The 20382-nt window shown below is 52.4% G+C and overlaps 1 protein-coding gene across 4 annotated transcripts in view; it reads right to left on the bottom strand.

Annotated features, from left to right (window-relative positions):
• The window catches only part of REPS1 (RALBP1 associated Eps domain containing 1), a 161950-nt gene that overhangs the window by 113468 nt on the left and 28100 nt on the right, over positions 1-20382 (bottom strand). The gene's annotated exons all lie outside the window — the stretch shown is intronic.

Below are 20382 nucleotides of genomic sequence, written 5' to 3'. Positions count from 1 at the left end.
AGGACAACAGGGCGGGTGCTGGGTCTCCCAATAGGAGCTAGAAGAAAAGGAATTTACGGTAAGTAACAAAATTCCCTTCTTCTTCGGCGCTCCATTGGGAGACCCAGACGATTGGGACGTCCAAAAGCTGTCCCTGGGTGGGTAAAGAAATACCTCATGTTAGAGCTGCAAAGACAGCCCTCCCCTACGGGGAGGCAACTGCCGCCTGCAGGACTCTTCTACCTAGGCTGGCGTCCGCCGAAGCATAGGTATGCACCTGATAATGTTTGGTGAAAGTGTGCAGACTCGACCAGGTAGCTACCTGGCACACCTGTTGAGCCGTAGCCTGGTGTCGTAATGCCCAGGACGCACCCACGGCTCTGGTAGAATGGGCCTTCAGCCCTGATTGAACCGGAAGCCCCGCAGAACGGTAGGCTTCCAGAATTGGTTCCTTGATCCATCGAGCCAGGGTGGATTTTGCAGCCTGCGATCCCTTGCGCTGACCAGTGACAAGGACAAAGAGTGCATCCGAGCGGCGCAGGGGCGCCGTGCGGGAATGTAGATTCTGGGTGCTCTACACCAGATCCAACAATGCAAGCCATTACATATCGATGAAATGGATAAAAGGAAGGTAAGGAGATATCCTGATTGTGATAAAAAGGGGATACCACCTTAGGGAGAAACTCTGGGATCGGACGCAGCACTACCTTATCTTGGTGAACACCAGGAAGGGAGCTTTGGATGACCGCGCTGCTAGTTCGGACACTCTCCGAAGAGACGTGACCGCTACCAGAAAGGCCACTTTCCGTGAAAGTCGAGAAAGTGAAAACATCCCTCAGAGGCTCGAAGGGCGGCTCCTGGAGAGCAATTAATACCCTGTGCAGATCCCATGGGTCTAACGGCCTCCTGTACGGAGGGACAATGTGATAACCCCCCTGCAGGAACGTGCGTACCTGAGGAAGTCGTACTAGGCGCTTCTGAAAGAATACCGACAGCGCTGCGACTTGTCCTTTAAGGGAGCCGAGCGACAAACCTTTTCCCAATCCAGATGCAGGAAGGGAGGAAAAAGGAGACAATGCAAATGGCCAGGGAGACACTCCCGAAGCAGAGCACCAAGATAAGAATATCTTCCACGTCTTGTGGTAAATCTTGGCAGACGTCGGCTTCCTAGCCCGTCTCATGGTGGCAATGACGTCTTGAGATAATCCTGAAGACGCCAGGATCTCGGACTCGATGGCCATACAGTCAGGATCAGGGCCGTAGAATTCAGTGGAAAAAACGGCCCTTGGGACAGTAAGTCTGGCCGGTCTGAGAGTGCCCACGGGTGGCCGACCGTGGGATGCCACAGATCCGGGAACCACGACCTCCTCGGCCAGTCTGGGACGACGAGGTTGGCGCGGTGGCAAGCGGAGCTGAGCTTGCGTAGCACTCTGGGCAACAGTGCCAGAGATGGAAACACATAGGGTAGCTGGAACTGCGACCAATCCTGAACTAGGGCGCCCGCCGCCAGAGCTCTTTGCTCGTGAGACCGCGCCATGAAAATCGGCACCTTGTTGTTGTGCCGAGACGCCATTAGGTCGACGTCCAGCATCCCCCAGCTGCTACAGGCGACTGAGGAAGTCTGCTTCCCATTTTTCTACGCCTGGAATGTGAACTGCGGATATGGTGGATGCTCTGTCCCCCACCCACGTCAGAATCCGCCGGATTTCCTGGTAGGCTTGGCGATGCGTGTTCCGCCTTGGTGGGCGATGTCTGCCACCGCTGTGGAATTGTCCGACTGAATTCGGATCCGTTTTCCTTCCAGTCACTGCTGGAAGGCTTGCAGGGCAAGATACACTGCCCAGATTTCCAGAACATTGATCCGAAGGATGGACTCCTCTGAAGAGAGTCCTTGACCGTCTGAGAAGGGAAACGTTCCTGTCTAGGGACGTCGACTCCCCAACCCATTGGCAAAGCATGTCCCATTGAAGTGGACGCAGATGAAACTGCGCGAAAGTGACTGCCTCTGCATGAGGCGTCTTAAGGGGTGTGACTGGCCTTGAAGGAGAGACTGCACCCCCGTCTGTAGTGAACGCTGCTTGTCCAGCGGAAGCTTCACTATCGCTGAGGGAGTGTGAAACTCCATGCCCAGATATGTCAGCGATTGGGTCGGTGCCCGATGTAACCTTGAAAAGTTGATGATCCACCCGAAACTCTGGAGAGTCTCCAGCGCCCCGTTCAGGCTGTGTTGGCATGCCTCTTGAGAGGGTGCCTTGACAAGTGGATCGTCCCAGTAAGGATCACAGAGTGACCCTGAGAGTGCAGGACTGCTCCCACTGCTGCCCTGAACTTGGTGAAAACCCGTAGGGCTGTCGCCAGACCGAAGGGCAGGGCTACGCACTGAAGATGCTCGTCTTCAATAACGAAACGTAGCAAACGCTAGTGCTCTGGAGCAATCGGCACGTGGAGATAAGCATCCTGATATCTATTGATGCTAGGAAATCTCTTTGAGACCTTGAGGCAATGACGGAGCGGAGGGTTACATCCGGAACCGCCTGGCCTTCACGTGCTTGGTGAGCAGTTTTAGTTCCAGAACGGAACGGAAAGCCACCCTTTTTTGGCACCCCAATCAGATTGGAGGAAAAAACCGTGTCTTGTTCCTGAAGAGGAACAGGGATTACCACTCCTTCTGCCTGCAGAAGAGCCTCGGCTCGGTGGGGGGGGGGAGAATGTCCTGTACACGTGAGACACAATGTCTCTCACCCACCGGTCTGTGACCTGCGGCAGCTAAATGTCGCCAAGCGGGAGAGTCTGCCACCAACCGCGGATGCGGAGAGAGAGAGCTGAAGTCATGAGGAGACCGCCTCGGTAGCGGTTCCTCCTGCAGCCTTCCTTGGGCGTGACTGAGCCCGGCCGGAATTTGAGCCCCTCTGAGCATTTTGAGCCCTTTTGGACGAGGACAATTGGGACCTGCCCGAGCCTGGGAAGGACCGAAACCTCGACTGTCCCCCCAGGACAGCATTACTAGGGTAAGACGCAATGCAGACATTGCGAGGTTAAGGACACCACCTGCGGCACAGATGTACATGTGCTCAAGACCAGCTGCGCAAGACCAGCTGAAAAAGCTTAGAGTGCCCATACGGCTGCGAATGCCGGAGCAACCGACACGCTGATAGCTTCACAGACAGATTTCAACCAGAGGTCCATCTGTCTGTCAATGGCATCTTTAAGTGACGTCCCATCTCCCCTGCAACTATGGATCTAGCCGCAAGCCTGGAGATTGGGGGATCCACCTTTGGACCCTGGGTCCAGCGCTTTACCACGTCAGGGGGAAGGGATAACGTGTATCCTTAATACGTTTGGAGAAAACGCTTATCTGGTAAGCGTGGTGTTTCTGAACTGCTTCTCTGAAGTCAGCGTGGCCAGAAAAGTACTCAATATACGCATGAGATACTGAAAAAAAGGATTTCTCCTGCTGTAAAGCTGACTCCTCCCCTGGGGGAGCTGAGGGAGCAATATCCAACATTCCATTGATGGACGCTATAAGATCATTCACTATGGCGTCACCATCCGGTGTATCCGGATTGAGAGCGGTGTCAGGACCAAAGCCCTGATCAGCTACGTCTGCCTCATCATACAGAGAGTCCTCCCGCTGGGACCTTGACCAGTGATGAAGCCGAGTGCCGCACCCAGCGAGCTAGCTTAGGCTGTCTGGGACTGCCGTCCGTGTCAGAGCCTTCACCCTGGAATGCCTGGGACCCCCCCCGGAGCACTGATTATGTTCCAAATGAGGGTGGCCAGGGAGCATTAATCAAGATTGCCCATGGCCTGTCTGGACTGCAAAGTCTCTATCCCATGACAATCTATCAGCCGAAACTGCAACTCCGTCCCTGTCCCTGGACAGGGTTCACAGGTGGTTCCTTTGGCCACCTCTAGTAGAGACCCCGGCTGACCAAGTGCTACAGGGGTGCATTGGACACAATGGGGGTCAGTGGAACCTGCCGGTGGAACAGTATCACATGCAGGAAAAGCAGCATAGAAAGCCTGTGTTGCTTTTTTGCTGCTGTATTCTAGCCATCTATGCAATGTATAGCATACAAGCATAAACACTTCAGCACATGCAAGACAAGCAGCATAGAAAGCCTGTGCCTTGGCACCCTTGCTTTTTTGCTGCTGTTGTCCAGCCATCTAGGAGAATACAGCCAAGAGTAGCGACCGTACAGTGCAATGTATAGCATACAAGCATAAGTACAAGTGAACACTTCAGCACATGCAATACAAGCAGCCTATAAAGCCTGTGCCTTGGCGCCCATGCTTTTTTGCTGCTGCCGTCCAGCCCTCTAGGAGAATATAGCCAAGAGTAGCGACCGTACAGTGCAATGTATAGCATACAAGCATAAGTACAAATGAACACTTCAGCGCATGCAATACAAGCAGCCTAGAAAAACTGTGCCTTAGCACCCTTGCTTTTTTTGCTGCTGTTATCTCGCCATCTAGGAGGGCATATAGCCAAAGATAGCGACCGTACAGTGCAGTGTATAGCATACAAGCATAAACTACAAATGGACACTTCGGTATTTAGTGGGGTCAGCACTTCAGGTGCTGCTTACCGCCCGCCTATAACGCGGGTGTGTGGTCGCCAGAGCCCTGTGAGTGGTTGCCCAGAGCATGTCTCCGTTCCCCAGCTCGGACTGCGTGCAGGAATGGCTGCCGGCGTCCTTCTCCAGCTCGTGTGACGAGGGGCGGGCCGTGGGCGTGCCCCAGACAAGAGCGGGAAACTGGCGTCCCACTGTGTCCAGTGAAGGGGGCTGGAGAATGCAAAGCAGACTCCAGCCCTCGGCGCTGACTGTCTGTACAGCGTCCCGCCTCACCCCTGACTGGCAGGGCTGGAGGCGGGAACGAAACGAAAACTAGGCCGCAAAGCCGGGGACTCGAGTAATAAGCGCGGCCGTCCATGTGCACGGCCAGCGCGGAAGTCCCCGGCGCACCACAAGTCCCAGCCGCGCCACAATGTAAAAAACACCCAGCAGCGGCCGGCGCGGCAGTTCCCAATACATAAAGTCACTCAGCAAAGCTGTAGTGAATAATAGCACGAGCGCTCCGCGCTGTGCCCCCGGCGCACTAACACTCCCAGCAATGCTGGTGTGTGTGTGCGCGCTTGCCCGGGGACACAGAGTACCTTAATGTAGCAGGGCCTGTCCCTGACGATACTCAGCTCCATATCCAGCAGGTTCTCTGGGTCTGTGGATGGAGCCCGGTCTCAGTGCCTGGAGACCTGTAAGATCCCACTTCGCCCAGAGCCCTGAGGGGGGATGGGGAAGGAAAACAGCATGTGGGCTCCAGCCTCCGTACCCGCAATGGGTACCTCAACCTTAACAAACACCCGACAAGAGTGGGGTGAGAAGGGAGCATGCTGGGGGCCCTAGTATGGGCCCTCTTTTCTTCCATCCGACATAGTCAGCAGCTGCTGCTGACTAAAAACAGTGGAGCTATGCGTGGATGTCTGACCTCCTTCGCACAAAGCAGAAAACTGGTGAGCCAGTGATCCCACTGGGGGTGTATAGCCAGAAGGGGAGGGGCCTTACACTTTTTAGTGTAATGCTTTGTGTGGCCTCCGGAGGCAGTACTATACACCCAATCGTCTGGGTCTCCCAATGGAGCGCCGAAGAAAAGCTGATTTTTCAGTCAGGGAGCAACAGCTTGCATAAGATATGGATGACAATATCTTTCAGACAGTAACATGACCGTTAATACAGTTTTGAGGGGTGCAGTATTCTTACAGATTGGCTTCCAGTCCGCTATGTATCAAGAGCGAACACATGGAACCAGAGACAATGACTGCACCATATAAGTAGTGCAAAGTATTGTGTATGCCATCAAATGATTACGTTTACCAACTATGTATCTGGTATTGCTGTGTCCGTAATTATCAGCTCTATAAAACAATCACATTGAGCTTTGGGAAAAAAACAAACAAAAAAAAAACCAGTTAATTAGTTGTGTATATAGTTGTGTAGATATTAAGGCCAAATTTGGCCTGGTTCTTAAGGAGTTTTACAGGTTGTCCACTACTTTAACCCCTTCACGACTGGCCGAGTTTGTTTTTTTTTTGCCATTTTTTTTCTGAGAGACGTAACTTTTTAACTTTTCAGTCAATATAGTCATGTGAGGGCTCATTTTTTGCGGAACGAGCTGTACGTTTAAATGAAACCATAAGTTTTACCATATAGTGTACTGGAAAACGGCAAAAAAATTCCAAATGCAGAAAAATTGCAAAAAAAGTGCAATAGCACTATGTTTTTTGAGATCTTTTATTCACTGTGTTCACTATGTGGTAAAACTGATGTGTGGGTGTGATGCCTCAGGTCAGTGCGAGTTCGTAGACACCAAACATGTACAGGTTTACTTTTGTATAAAGAGGTTGAAGAAAAAAAAAAAAAAAAAAACAATATTTCTGAAAAAAGTGGCACACGTTTTACGCCATATTCCGTGACCCGTAGCGTTTTCATTTTTCGGGATCTATGGCTCAGTGTCGGCTTATTTTTTGTGTGTCTCGAGCTGACATTAACGGTACCATTTTTGTGCAGCTGCTACGTTTTGATCGCCTGTTATTGCATTTTGCGCAAAAGTTGTGGCGCCAAAAAACGTAATTTTGGCGGTTGGAATTTTTTTGCCGCTACGCCATTTACTGATCAGATTAATTGATTTTATATTTTGATAGATCGGGCGTTTCTGAATACGGCGATACCAAATGTGTGTATATTTTTTCTTTAACCCTTTAATTTTCACTGGGGCGAAAGGGGGGTGATTTGAACTTAGGGTTTTTTTTTTTAAACTTTTTTTTCCCACTTTCTTTTATTTATTTTACTAGTCTCCCTAGGGGGCTATAGTGATCAGCAATCCGATCGCTCTGCCCTGTCTGCTGATCACAGCTACACAGCTGTAAACAGCATTATTGCTCATTTTCTGCTTCACTGGGCTCCGGGCCGAATGAAACTAAAAGTAGTTCATGTTTAGCACAGGAGTCATCACATGACCCTGTGCTACCATGACAACCACCGGAAGTTACGTGATCCCGTCACGTGACTTATGGTATCGGGGGGTAAGTAAAAGTTTACCCCCATCGCGATTATAATGGCGCTGTCACACATTGACAGCGCCATTTAAGAGGTTAAACGGCACGAGCAGATAACGATTCTCGTGCCTAGCAGGCAAATCTCAGCTGTGAAAATCAGCTCAGATGTGTGCCGATCGCGGAATGCTGCCGCCGGCAGACCGCGGGCAGTAACATTATGACCGCTTAGGACGTCATATTACTGCCCGCAGTCGTTAAGGGGTTAAGGCTATGTGCACACACTGCGGAATTGTTTCTCCAGTAAAAAACGCACCTTCAGGCAGAAAAGAAGGGAATTTTGTTTACTTACCGTAAATTCCTTTTCTTCTAGCTCCAATTGGGAGACCCAGACAATTGGGGTGTATAGCTATGCCTCCGGAGGCCACACAAAGTATTACACTAAAAGTGTAAAGCCCCTCCCCTTCTGCCTATACACCCCCCGTGCTCCCACGGGCTCCTCAGTTTTGGTGCAAAAGCAAGAAGGAGGAAAAAGAATTATAAACTGGTTTAATGTAAATTCAATCCGAAGGCATATCGGAGAACTGAAACCATTCAACATGAACAACATGTGTACACAAAAAAACAGGGGCGGGTGCTGGGTCTCCCAATTGGAGCTAGAAGAAAAGGAATTTACGGTAAGTAAACAAAATTCCCTTCTTCTTTGTCGCTCCATTGGGAGACCCAGACAATTGGGACGTCCAAAAGCAGTCCCTGGGTGGGTAAATAATACCTCATAATAGAGCCGTAACGGCTCCGTCCTACAGGTGGGCAACCGCCGCCTGAAGGACTCGCCTACCTAGGCTGGCATCTGCCGAAGCATAGGTATGCACCTGATAGTGTTTCGTGAAAGTGTGCAGGCTCGACCAGGTAGCTGCCTGACACACCTGCTGAGCCGTAGCCTGGTGCCGCAAGGCCCAGGACGCTCCCACGGCCCTGGTAGAATGGGCCTTCAGCCCTGAGGGAACCGGAAGCCCCGAGGAACGATAAGCTTCGAGAATTGGTTCCTTGATCCACCCAGCCAGGGTTGATATGGAAGCTTGTGTCCCTTTACGCTGGCCAGCGACAAGGACAAAGAGTGCATCCGAGCGGCGCAGGGGCGCCGTACGAGAAATGTAGAATCTGAGTGCTCTCACCAGATCTAACAAGTGCAAATCCTTTTCACATTGGTGAACTGGATGAGGACAAAAAGAGGGTAAGGAGATATCCTGATTGAGATGAAAGGGGGATACCACCTTAGGGAGAAATTCCGGAACCGGACGCAGAACCACCTTGTCCTGGTGAAACACCAGGAAAGGGGCTTTGCATGACAACGCTGCTAGCTCAGACACTCTCCGAAGTGAAGTGACTGCTACTAGGAAAACCACTTTCTGCGAAAGGCGTGCGAGAGAAATATCCCTCATTGGCTCGAACGGTGGTTTCTGAAGAACCATCAGTACCCTGTTCAGATCCCAGGGTTCTAATGGCCGCTTGTAAGGAGGGACGATGTGACAAACCCCCTGCAGGAACGTGCGTACCTGTGGAAGTCTGGTCAGGCGCTTCTGAAAAAAACACAGAGAGCGCAGAGACTTGTCCCTTAAGGGAGCCGAGCGACAAACCCTTTTCCAATCCGGATTGAAGAAAGGACAGAAAAGTGGGCAAGGCAAATGGCCAGGGAGAAAAACCCTGAGCAGAGCACCACGACAGGAATATTTTCCACGTCCTGTGGTAGATCTTGGCGGACGTTGGTTTCCTAGCCTGTCTCATAGTGGCAATGACCTCTTGAGATAATCCCGAAGACGCTAAGATCCAGGACTCAATGGCCACACAGTCAGGTTGAGGGCCGCAGAATTCAGATGGAAAAACGACCCTTGAGACAGCAAGTCTGGTCGGTCTGGTAGTGCCCACGGTTGGCCGACCGTGAGATGCCACAGATCCGGGTACCACGACCGCCTCGGCCAGTCTGGAGCGACGAGGATGGCGCGGCGGCAGTCGGCCCTGATCTTACGTAACACTCTGGGCAACAGTGCCAGAGGAGGAAACACATAAGGGAGTTGAAACTGCGACCAATCCTGAACTAAGGCGTCTGCCGCCAGAGCTCTGTGATCGTGAGATCGTGCCATGAATGCCGTGACCTTGTTGTTGTGCCGGGACGCCATTAGGTCGACGTCCGGCATCCCCCAGCGGCAACAGATCTCCTGAAACACGTCCGGGTGAAGGGACCATTCCCCTGCGTCCATGCCCTGGCGACTGAGAAAGTCTGCTTCCCAGTTTTCCACGCCCGGCATGTGAACTGCGGAGATGGTGGAGGCCGTGGCTTCCACCCACATCAAAATCCGCCGGACTTCCTGGAAGGCTTGCCGACTGCGTGTTCCGCCTTGGTGGTTGATGTAAGCCACCGCTGTGGAGTTGTCCGACTGAATTCGGATCTGCTTGCCTTCCAGCCACTGCTGGAACGCTTTTAGGGCAAGATACACTGCCCTTATCTCCAGAACATTGATCTGAAGTGAGGACTCTTGCTGAGTCCACGTACCCTGAGCCCTGTGGTGGAGAAAGACTGCTCCCCACCCTGACAGACTCGCGTCCGTCGTGACCACCGCCCAGGATGGGGGTAGGAAGGATTTCCCCTTCGATAAAGAAGTGGGAAGAAGCCACCACTGAAGGGAAGCTTTGGTTGCCTGAGAGAGGGAGACGTTCCTGTCGAGAGACGTCGGCTTCCTGTCCCATTTGCGTAGGATGTCCCATTGAAGAGGACGCAGGTGAAACTGCGCAAAAGGGACTGCCTCCATTGCTGCCACCATCTTCCCCAGGAAGTGCATGAGGCGCCTCAAGGGGTGTGACTGACCTTGAAGGAGAGATTGCAATCCTGTCTGCAGTGACCGCTGTTTGTTCAGCGGAAGCATCACCATCGCTGAGAGGGTATGAAACTCCATGCCAAGATATGTCAGCGATTGGACCGGTGTCAGATTTGACTTTGGAAAATTGATGATCCACCCGAAACTCTGGAGAGTCTCCAGAGTAGCGTTGAGGCTGTGTTGGCATGCCTCTTGAGAGGGTGCCTTGACCAGCAGATCGTCTAAGTAAGGGATCACCGAGTGACCCTGAGAGTGGAGGACCGCAACTACTGTAGCCATGACCTTGGTGAAAACCCGTGGGGCTGTCGCCAGGCCGAACGGCAGTGCCGCGAACTGAAGGTGTTCGTCTCCGATGGCGAAGCGCAGGAAGCACTGATGCTCTGGAGCAATCGGTACGTGGAGATAAGCATCTTTGATATCGATCGATGCAAGGAAATCTCCTTGGGACATTGAGGCGATGACGGAGCGGAGGGATTCCATCCGGAACCACCTGGTCTTTACGAGTTTGTTGAGCAGTTTTAGGTCCAGGACAGGACGGAAGGATCCGTCCTTCTTTGGGACCACAAACAGGTTGGAGTAAAAACCGTGACCCTGTTGCTGAAGAGGAACCGGGACCACCACTCCTTCTGCCTTCAGAGTGCCCACCGCCTGCAGAAGAGCATCGGCTCGCTCGGGAGGCGGAGATGTTCTGAAGAATCGAGTCGGAGGACGAGAGCTGAACTCTATCCTGTAACCGTGAGACAGTGTCTCTCACCCAACGGTCTTTTACCTGTGGCAGCCAGGTGTCGCAAAAGCGGGAGAGCCTGCCACCGACCGAGGATGCGGTGTGAGGAGGCCGTAAGTCATGAGGAAGCCGCCTTGGTAGCGGCACCTCCGGCGGTCTTTAGGGCGTGACTTAGACCGCCATGAATCGGAGTTCCTCTGATCCTTCTGAGGACTTTTGGACGAGGAGAATTGGGACCTGCCCGCACCCCGAAAGGACCGAAACCTCGACTGTCCCCTCCTCTGTTGGGGTATGTTTGGTTTGGCCTGGGGTAAGGATGTTTCCTTTCCCTTGGATTGTTTGATGATTTCATCCAATCTCTCACCAAACAAACGGTCGCCAGAAAATGGCAAACCGGTTAAGCACTTTTTGGAAGCCGAATCTGCCTTCCATTCCCGTAGCCACAAGGCCCTGCATATTGCCACCGAATTGTCGGCTGCAACCGCCGTACGGCTCGCAGAGTCCAGGACAGCATTAATAGCGTAGGACGCAAATGCCGACGTTTGAGAGGTTATGGACGCCACTTGCGGCGCAGACGTACGTGTGAGTGCGTCAATTTGCGCTTGACCCGCTGAGATAGCTTGGAGTGCCCATACGGCTGCGAATGCTGGAGCAAAAGACGCGCAGATAGCTTCATAGATGGATTTCAACCAGAGCTCCATCTGTCTGTCAGTGGCATCCTTGAGTGAAGCCCCATCTTCAACTGCAACTATGGATCTAGCCGCCAGTCTGGAGATTGGAGGATCCACCTTGGGACACTGAGTCCAGCCCTTGACCACGTCAGGGGGGGGAAGGGATAACGTGTATCCTTAAGGCGCTTGGAAAAACGCTTATCTGGACAAGCTTGGTGTTTCTGGACTGCCTCTCTGAAGTCAGAGTGGTCCAGAAACATACTCGTACGCTTGGGAAACCTGAAACGGAATTTCTCCTGCTGAGAAGCTGACTCCTCCACTGGAGGAGCTGAGGGAGAAATATCCAACATTTGATTGATGGACGCGATAAGATCATTCACTATGGCGTCCCCATCCGGAGTATCAAGATTGAGAGCGGCCTCAGGATCAGAATCCTGATCAGCTACCTCCGCTTCATCATACAGAGAGTCCTCCCGCTGAGACCCTGAACAATGTGATGATGTCGAGGGAATTTCCAAGCGAGCTCGCTTAGGCGGTCTGGGGCTGCGGTCCGTGTCAGAGACCTCACCCTGGGATCTATGAGACACCCCGGGAGGACATTGTTGTTCCAACTGAGGGGAACCAGGGAGCAATGATTCCACAGTGCCCATGGTCTGAGATACCGGTCTGGACTGCAAAGCTTCTAGTATCTTAGCCATAGTCTCAGAAAGTCTTTCAGTAAAAACTACAAACTCCGTCCCTGTCACCTGGACAGTGTTAGCAGGTGGTTCCTCCTGGGCCACCCTTAGCAGAGGCTCCGGCTGAGTAAGTGCTACAGGGGCCGAGCATTGCACACAATGAGGGTCAGTGGAACCTGCCGGTAGTATAGCCGTACATGCGGCGCAGGTAGCATAGTAAGCCTGTGCTTTGGCACCCTTGCTTCTTGTGGACGCCATGCTGTTGTCTCCCCTGAGCAATCCAGGAGGGTATATAGCCAAAAATCAACCGTGCACCATACAGTGTAAAGTATAGCCTATAATCATATAATCTATAAGTACACTTCTGCACAAGTGGGGCCAGCACCTCAGGTGCTGCTTACCGCCCGCTCAAAGCGGTTGTGTGGTCGCCAGAATCCCTGCCTGGGTCTCCCCGAGCTTGTCTCCCCTCTCCAGCGTCAGAAGAGCTGACAGGAATGGCTGCCGGCGTCCTGAGGAGAGGAGGGGGCCGTGGGCGTGCCCTAGAAAGTGCGGGAATCTGGTGCCCCACTGTGCACAGTGAGGGGGGTGGAGTATGCAAAGCATGTTCCAGCCCTCAGTGCTGACTTCTCGTACAGCGTCCCGCCCTTCCCCTGACTGGCAGGCCTGGGGGCGGGAAAAAAGTGAGACTAGGCCGCAAAAGCCGGGGACTAAAGTTATAAGCGCGGCCGGCGTATAAGCCCGGTCGGCGCGGTAGTCCCCGACGCACTAACAGTCCCAGCCGCGCCGCAGTGTAAAAATGGCAGCGGCGGTCAGCGCGGTAGTCCCCATAAACTAACACACCCAGCCACGCTGCAGTGTGTGATGGCACAAGCGCGGTCAGCGCTGCGGTCCCCGGCGCACTAACACACCCAGCAATGCTGGGGTGTTTCTGTGCGCGGTCCCCACGGGGACACAGAGTACCTTAAAGTAGCAGGGCCTTGTCCCTGACGATACTCGGCTCCTTATCCAGCAGAGTCCCCAGGAGCTGTGGATGGAGCACGGTCTCAGTGCCTGGAGACCGATTAGGATCCCACTTCACCCAGAGCCCTAAAGGGGATGGGGAAGGAAAACAGCATGTGGGCTCCAGCCTCCGTACCCGCAATGGATACCTCAACCTTAACAACACCGCCGACAAGAGTGGGGTGAGAAGGGAGCATGCTGGGGGCCCTGTTATGGGCCCTCTTTTCTTCCATCCGACATAGTCAGCAGCTGCTGCTGACTAAGCTGTGGAGCTATGCGTGCATGTCTGCCTCCTTCGCACAAAGCATGAAAACTGAGGAGCCCGTGGGAGCACGGGGGGTGTATAGGCAGAAGGGGAGGGGCTTTACACTTTTAGTGTAATACTTTGTGTGGCCTCCGGAGGCATAGCTATACACCCCAATTGTCTGGGTCTCCCAATGGAGCGACAAAGAAATCGCAACAAAAATGCATGCGTTTTTACCATGGTTTGGTGCGTTTTCACTGCTTTTTTTTTTAACATTGAAGACTGAAAAAACGCAGAAAAACGCAGAAAAGAAGTGACATGCGATTTCTTTTTGCTGCAGAAATTCTGCAGCAAAACCTGTAGGGAAAAAAAGAAATAAAAATGCAGAGTGCGCACAGCATTTTGGATTTCTCAGACTTTGCTGGGGTAGGACTGCATGAAGATTATGAACAAAAACTGCAGCAAAGAAAACGGAGTGTGCGCACAGGGTCTTACACTGATGGCCTATGCTTCTGCAAGGTCATTAATGTCTGGTGAGGAGTGTGACACCTCGCCAATCAGTGGTTGTCAACGTCAGTGATGGCCAGAACTGCTCAGTTACTGAGCTGCATAGTTCATCTCCGCCAACTCTATAGTGGACATAATTGGGTAGTGCACATTTGCCTCCTACTCAAATATCTGTGTTATGTAGGTGCAGCTTCATAACTGAGCAGTTCTGCCCAGCACAGGGAACAGCTGATTGGGAGGGAACAGAGAAAGGGAGGGGGGGGGGAGGGGGGGGGGGGTGACATGGCTCCTATGTACATAATTCATCAATTTATCCATAACTATCGGGGGAGGGGAGGGGGGTTTTGGCATTTATCCACAATATTGTTGAAAATGAATTGAGAATCCTGCTCAGTGATACGATGGTATCTTATGCCCGCAATCACAACTTGTCAGTGTCTGAGTGTAATGCTGTTACCAATAATTCCAACTTTTTTTTTGTACAGACGCCTTAAGGCTATGTGCGCACTTTGCGTTTTTAACTGCGTTTTAATGCCAAAAGGCTTGCGTTTTGATTTCCAAGCAAAGTCTATGGGAAATAGGGATTTTCTGTCCCCACTTTGCTGTTCAAAACGCTGCATTTAATTTGCATATTTTTGGGCAAAAACTCAGCGTTTAAATAAGCAGCATGTCAATTGTTTTTGCCATTTGAGTTGCGTTTTGATAACAGTCAATGAGAAGATGCAAAACGCAATCTAAATCAAAATCCTAGTGTTTTACATGCTTTTTGGATGCAGAAAACATGCGTTTTTGACAATTTAATTGCATGCATTTTTGACATATTAAAGGCATGATATGTCCCTTTACACACACACAGTCGGACAATTAAAATTAAGAAAAACATTAATTTAACGTTATTTTATACATAAATTTTAACAAACATTTATCATTTTAATATAATCCGCTATTTTGTTTATGATTATAATCCTGATATTTATCATTTTTTTCCATTTATTCATAGTGTTTGAATGTTAAAACTTTATTTTCCAGTGTATTTGTCAAACGCATCTGACATTAAGCAATGAAAAAAGAGAATTTTGTTTACTTACCGTAAATTCTTTTTCTTATAGTTCTGTCATGGGAGACCCAGACCATGGGTGTATAGCTACTGCCTCCGGAGGACACACAAAGTTACTACACTCAAAACGTGTAGCTCCTCCCTCCCAGTATATACACCCCCTGCTAGCCAGTCCTAGCCAGTTTAGTGCAAAAGCTGAAGGAGGACATCCACCCACAAGAAGAGACAGAGTAAAAGCCGGAAGAACCGGAACCTCTGTCTACAACAATAACAGCCGGTGAAGACACCGGAACAAGAAACCTGCCAACAGGCAATAGGGAGGGTGCTGGGTCTCCCATGACGGAACTATAAGAAAAAGAATTTACGGTAAGTAAACAAAATTCTCTTTTTCTTTATCGTTCCTATGGGAGACCCAGACCATGGGACGTTCCAAAGCAGTCCATGGGTGGGAATAAACAGACAACTGAGAAGCAGGCAAAACCTAACTTCACAAATGGGCGACAGACGCCTGACAGATGCGTCTGCCTAAGCCCGCGTCTGCCAAAGCATAAGCATGGCTTGGATAGAGCTTCGAAAAAAGTATGCAGACTAATTCGAGCTGCAGTCTGACAGACCTACTGAGCCGTAGCCTGGAGCCTGAAAGCCCAAAAGGCACCGACAGGTCTGATCAAATGTGCTCTGATCCCCGGCGGGGAAGGCACTTGAGTACACTTGTTGGGCCTCGGAAATGGCCGACCTAAGCCAACAACCCAGGGTCGGCTTAGATGCCGAGAGACCGCTACGCTGACTAGCGGTCAGCACCAGAGAGAGGTGCACTGCCTAATAACGGCGGTGCAAGACACATAGATCCGGAGCGCCCGCACCAGATCCAGGATATGCAACGCTTTCTCAAACGATGAACAGGAGCCGGACAAAAGGGAGGCAGGAAAATTGCCCCGGATAAGGTGGAAGCAGTAACCACCTCAGGGAAAAAAGTCCGGAGTCGGACGGAGACCACCTTGTCTTGATGCAAAAGGCCAAGAAGGGGGTGACTCCGAGAGAGTACAGCTAGAACTCTCTGGCGGGAAATTATAGCCACTAGAAGACTACTTTCTGTGAAAGATGAAACAAAGAAACCTCCCTAAGAGGCGCAAAGGGGGGTTTCCGGGAACCGGGAGGACCGGATTAGGGTCCCAGGGCTCCATAGGCCGCAGGAAAGGCGGAATAATGTGAGATGCGCCCTGAAAGGAGCGCACCGGAGCCAGCCGGACGATACGCCGCTGGCACATACTGACAGAGCCGAGACCTGTCCCTTATGAGGGATAGTCCTAGCTGTAAACCGGACTGTGAAAGAGACAGGAGGGTCGGCAAGGCTAAAAAGGTCAAAGGACACTTTGAAGCTCGAGTCATAGCGGAGATGACTTCAGGAAGGATACCAGAAGTCGCCAAGATCCAGGACTCAAGATCTACGCCGTCAATCTGAGAATCCAGAATTCTGACGGAAAAAACGGACCCTTTTGAGAAAAGGTCTGAACGGTCCGGAAGATGCCATGGCAATCCAACGGACAGAAGGAGCAGGTTAGGGTACCAAGCCTGCCTGGGTCAGTCTGGAGAATGAGAATGACCCGACGGCCCCCTTAACTGATCTTGCGCAGGACTCTGGGCAAGAGGTAGAGACGAAGCTGGGATCAAACATGAACCAGTGTGCCTACCGCAATGGACCACGGTTGGACAGCTGAAATAGTCTGACTCGCAGTTTTCACATCTAGGATGTGGGCTGCGGATATGGTGGACTAGGAGTCCCTTGTCCACTGAAGAATGATGAGCCGCCAAGATTGCCAGACGGCTGAATGTCCCGCCCTGGAAGTTGATGTAGGAAAACGCTGTCACGTTGTCCGACTGGACTCGAATGTGCCTAGCCGCCAACAGATGGTGAAGGCTTAGAGAGCTAGAAATACAGCCCTGATTTCCAGCACATTGAACCAGAGGGCTGAATCGGACAGAGTCCAAGCGCCCTGCGCTCCACGGTGGAGATATACTGCTCCCAAGGCGGAAAGACCAGCACCCTGGTGAGGATCACCCGGGACGGGGCTAGGAAGGAGCATCCCTGAGACAGAGCGGCCGAAACCACCACTGCAAGGAGCCCCTGGTCAGTGGCGAAGCCACCACTCCGAGAAGGAGGGAGGTCGCGTGTACAGCGGAAACCCTCCAGTCTCAGAGGACGCAGGAGAAACTAGGCAAGGAATCGCTTCCATTGACGCCACCGTCTGACCAGCACCTTATTTGGTGTCTGATAGAACGACGTCGACCCGGAGGGACTACTGATCGACTAAGAGCAGCTTCACAAGTGCCGACAGAGTCTCGAATTGCGTCCCTGAAAACCTCTGGTGCGAAGTCAGAGTGGACCTGGACAGAATGACAAGCCACCCGAATAGATTAGAGTGGCGAGAGTAAGCGAAGTACTCTAAGAGTCTGCGCTGGATGAAACCCCGAGAAGAAAACCGTCCAGGGCAAACGATCACTGCCAACCCCTAGGGGTGCAGGACCCTAATCACAGCAGCCCCAAGGAGAATACTCGAGGGGCCGTGGCTAACCCAAAGGGAAGAGCCACGAATTGGACCACTCCGATGGCAAAACGTAGTCAACGCTGGTGTGAAACTGCGATTGATCCTTGCCGAAAGGCATCTCTGATGCCGATGGCTGCTAGGGAATCTCCTTGGGTTCTTGATTGATCCGGTGAAAAACACACGGAACAAGACCAAGACACCATGTGAAAACGCCACACCTGACCATGCTTGAAAAGCTAAAGATCCAGGTCGGAAGGCACCGCCCTCTTCGGGGACTAGAAATAGATTTAAGCAAAAATCTCAGAACCGTTCCCAGTCGGGAACCGGAACAATTACTCCGTTGGCCTGCAAGAAATTCCACGGCCTGTGAGAAGGCGGCGGCCTTGGAGCCGGGAGGAGTTGACAGAAAAAATCTGTTTGGCGGGTGGACAGAATTCCATCCTGTAGCCATGGGAGATATAAACTCGCCCCCACTGAACGGAGACGTGGTAGAACCATACGTCGCCAAGTGGAGAGAGCCTGCCACCGACCAAGGAGGTGGTTGGCGTGGCCAGATAGCTCGGAGGAAGCTGACTCCGAGGTAGCATCTCCTGCGGTCTTCTGAAGACGCAGCTTCAAGCCATTTGGTTCTATGAACTAAGGCCGAGCTAGAGGACGATCAGAAGGAGGAACGGAAACCACCGAAACCTCAACTGATTCCTGCCCTGGTTTAGGTTTGTGGCAAGGAAGAACTCTCGTCGCCGAGAGCTTCCTAAATTTCATCTAGTTGGTTCCGAAGAGACTGGTCCCACCAAAGGGGAGCCCAGCAAGGAACCTCTATAGAGGCATCTGCCTTCCATTGCCGAAGCCACACCTGCGGATAGCGAGGAAAGTAGCCAAAACCACCGCTGTGCGGTGTCCAGCATGGCAGACTTGGCAGAGGATGGAAAGACTGAAGTCTGGAAGTTCAGGCAACCGTCTTGGGCATAGAGTCCCTGTGAGGGAATGCATCTCCTCTGAGGAGCCATCAGCCACTGACATAACGGTCCGGGCTGAGCCACCTGAGGTGAATGAGCCCACCTCTTGACCATCATTGGTGGACGGGGGAAACCCAGTCCTCAGAATCACGCTTCATGGGAAGCGACTGTCAGAGCGGACCCTGGGCTGGTTACAGGGGCCTGACAACTGGCGTGGTTAAGGAACACACGTTGTGTTCACCTAGATAAGGTAACTCCGGCGGATTGAGGTCCAGTACAAAGTTAATGTACCGTGGGATCCTTATAGAGGTGCCGTCAGCCACTGATACAACTATCCGGGCTGAAAGTCTGGACACCGGAGTGGCCACGCTTGGCGAATGAGTACACTCCTTGACCACCTCTGATGGGAGGGGGAGACAGGCAGCAGAACCCCGCTGTGGGATCTGCAGGACAGGCTGCGGGCTTGGACGCAGCGGGCTGAAAACTGGAGTGGTTAAGGAACACACTCCTCGTCTTGTTAAAGGTATACGGATGCCTTTTTGCCAGCGGGGAATACTCCCCTGATACAAGCGGATGGAGGTCCAATATAATGGACACAATCTAATCATTCGCATCCCCGTCATCTACGGACGGATCAAAGTACGTAAAGCAGCGTCCGAGCCCCTGATAGAGACATCCTCCTCGTCCAGTGGGTCAGCTCGTATCGGAGCTGCGGGACGGGGAGGACAGGGGACCCTGCGTCTCCCTGTCAGGAGGACGGGGTCTGTGAGCTTTGCTGAGCAAGCAGAAAACGCCCTGAGAAGGGGGTTGCATGCTCAGGGGATGCCGGGACAGCCGACCCCTGGAAAAAGATTCCCCCAGGGGTCAGCCACCGAACCCGGAGCAGCTGGAGGGACCATGCATGAGGCTCCAAGCTGAGGGGCCACAGCGGTTATGAGCTCGGTACAGCCGTACGAGACTACCAGCAGTGGATAATAAAAAACAGCCTGCAGCCTCGCTCTGTGAGACCTGCTGCAGAGGTGGGGGCTCTGTCTAGAATGTGTAGAAAACACAAGACAGGGGTTCAGCCTGGGGAGACTCCAGGCTGAGGCACCACCACCTAAGAACCATGACAGTATGGCCTGTGCCGGTTCAGGCAATATAAGCTTACATGCAGAACATGTAGTGTACAGCCTTGGAGCTTTGCTCCTAGTGAGACATGCTGCTGAGGAGGAGGTTCTATAATAAAGAATTAACTCCTTCACGATGCCCTGATAGTATATAAAAGTGCACAACCAGAGGTTGTGACTTGTCAGGCCGCTGTGAGTGCCCCCCCAGGTTCCAAGCCTGGACCCCCAGCCCCCCCCCAGATATTCACTCCCTCTGCACTGCAGAGCAGCCAGCGCCGATCAGCGTACTAAGAACGCTGAGAAAATGGCGCCAGAGTGAGGGGGGAGGGCGGGGGTTAACCCAGGAGCGGGAATCGGAGGGCTAAGAAATGTACAGGGGAGGGAATCATCTCCTCAACAAGGAGTGTCCTCCCCTGTGCAGAGCGGCCGGCGGGCGGTGCTGCAGCGTCCCCCTGCATGACTGACATGCAGGGGAACGAGACGGAACTAGGCCGCGGCCGAAGCCGGGGCCTAGAGTTAAACATGCGGCCGAAAATCAGGCATCATCGGCGCGGTACACAGAAAAAAACAGTGGAACCGGCCGGAAACACAGTACAAGCAGCATTATCAAAGTCAAACACTGTCCCCCTAATAAAGTGCCCCACATTGCAGAAGGACCCTCTGAATAACGTCTCTATACTTAGCTTTGAGACGCAGGGTCCAGTCCCTGGTGGGGTGGGGGTCCAGTGCTCCGTCCAGCAGGGTCCTGTCAAAGGGCTGCGGATGGAGGCCGGTCACCTGCAAAGCAGTGAGAACCGTGTTGGCTCCCACTTCAAGCCAGAGCCCCAGCATGGGATGGTGAAGGAGCGCGGCATGAAGGGCTCTTGCCCTGAATCAACCTTAACAGCACCGCCGCCAGGGGGGTGTGAAGGAACATGCCGGGGGTCCAGTGGACCCGCTTTTCTTCCAAATCTGCAGAAAAAATGAAAATCAAAAAAAAAAAAAAAAAA

The sequence above is a fragment of the Anomaloglossus baeobatrachus genome, chromosome 3, assembly GCF_048569485.1.
Source record: "Anomaloglossus baeobatrachus isolate aAnoBae1 chromosome 3, aAnoBae1.hap1, whole genome shotgun sequence".
In the NCBI taxonomy this organism is placed as follows: domain Eukaryota; kingdom Metazoa; phylum Chordata; class Amphibia; order Anura; family Aromobatidae; genus Anomaloglossus; species Anomaloglossus baeobatrachus.
The sequence above is the reverse complement of the archived record's forward strand: the minus strand, read 5'-3'. Positions and strand labels throughout refer to the sequence as shown.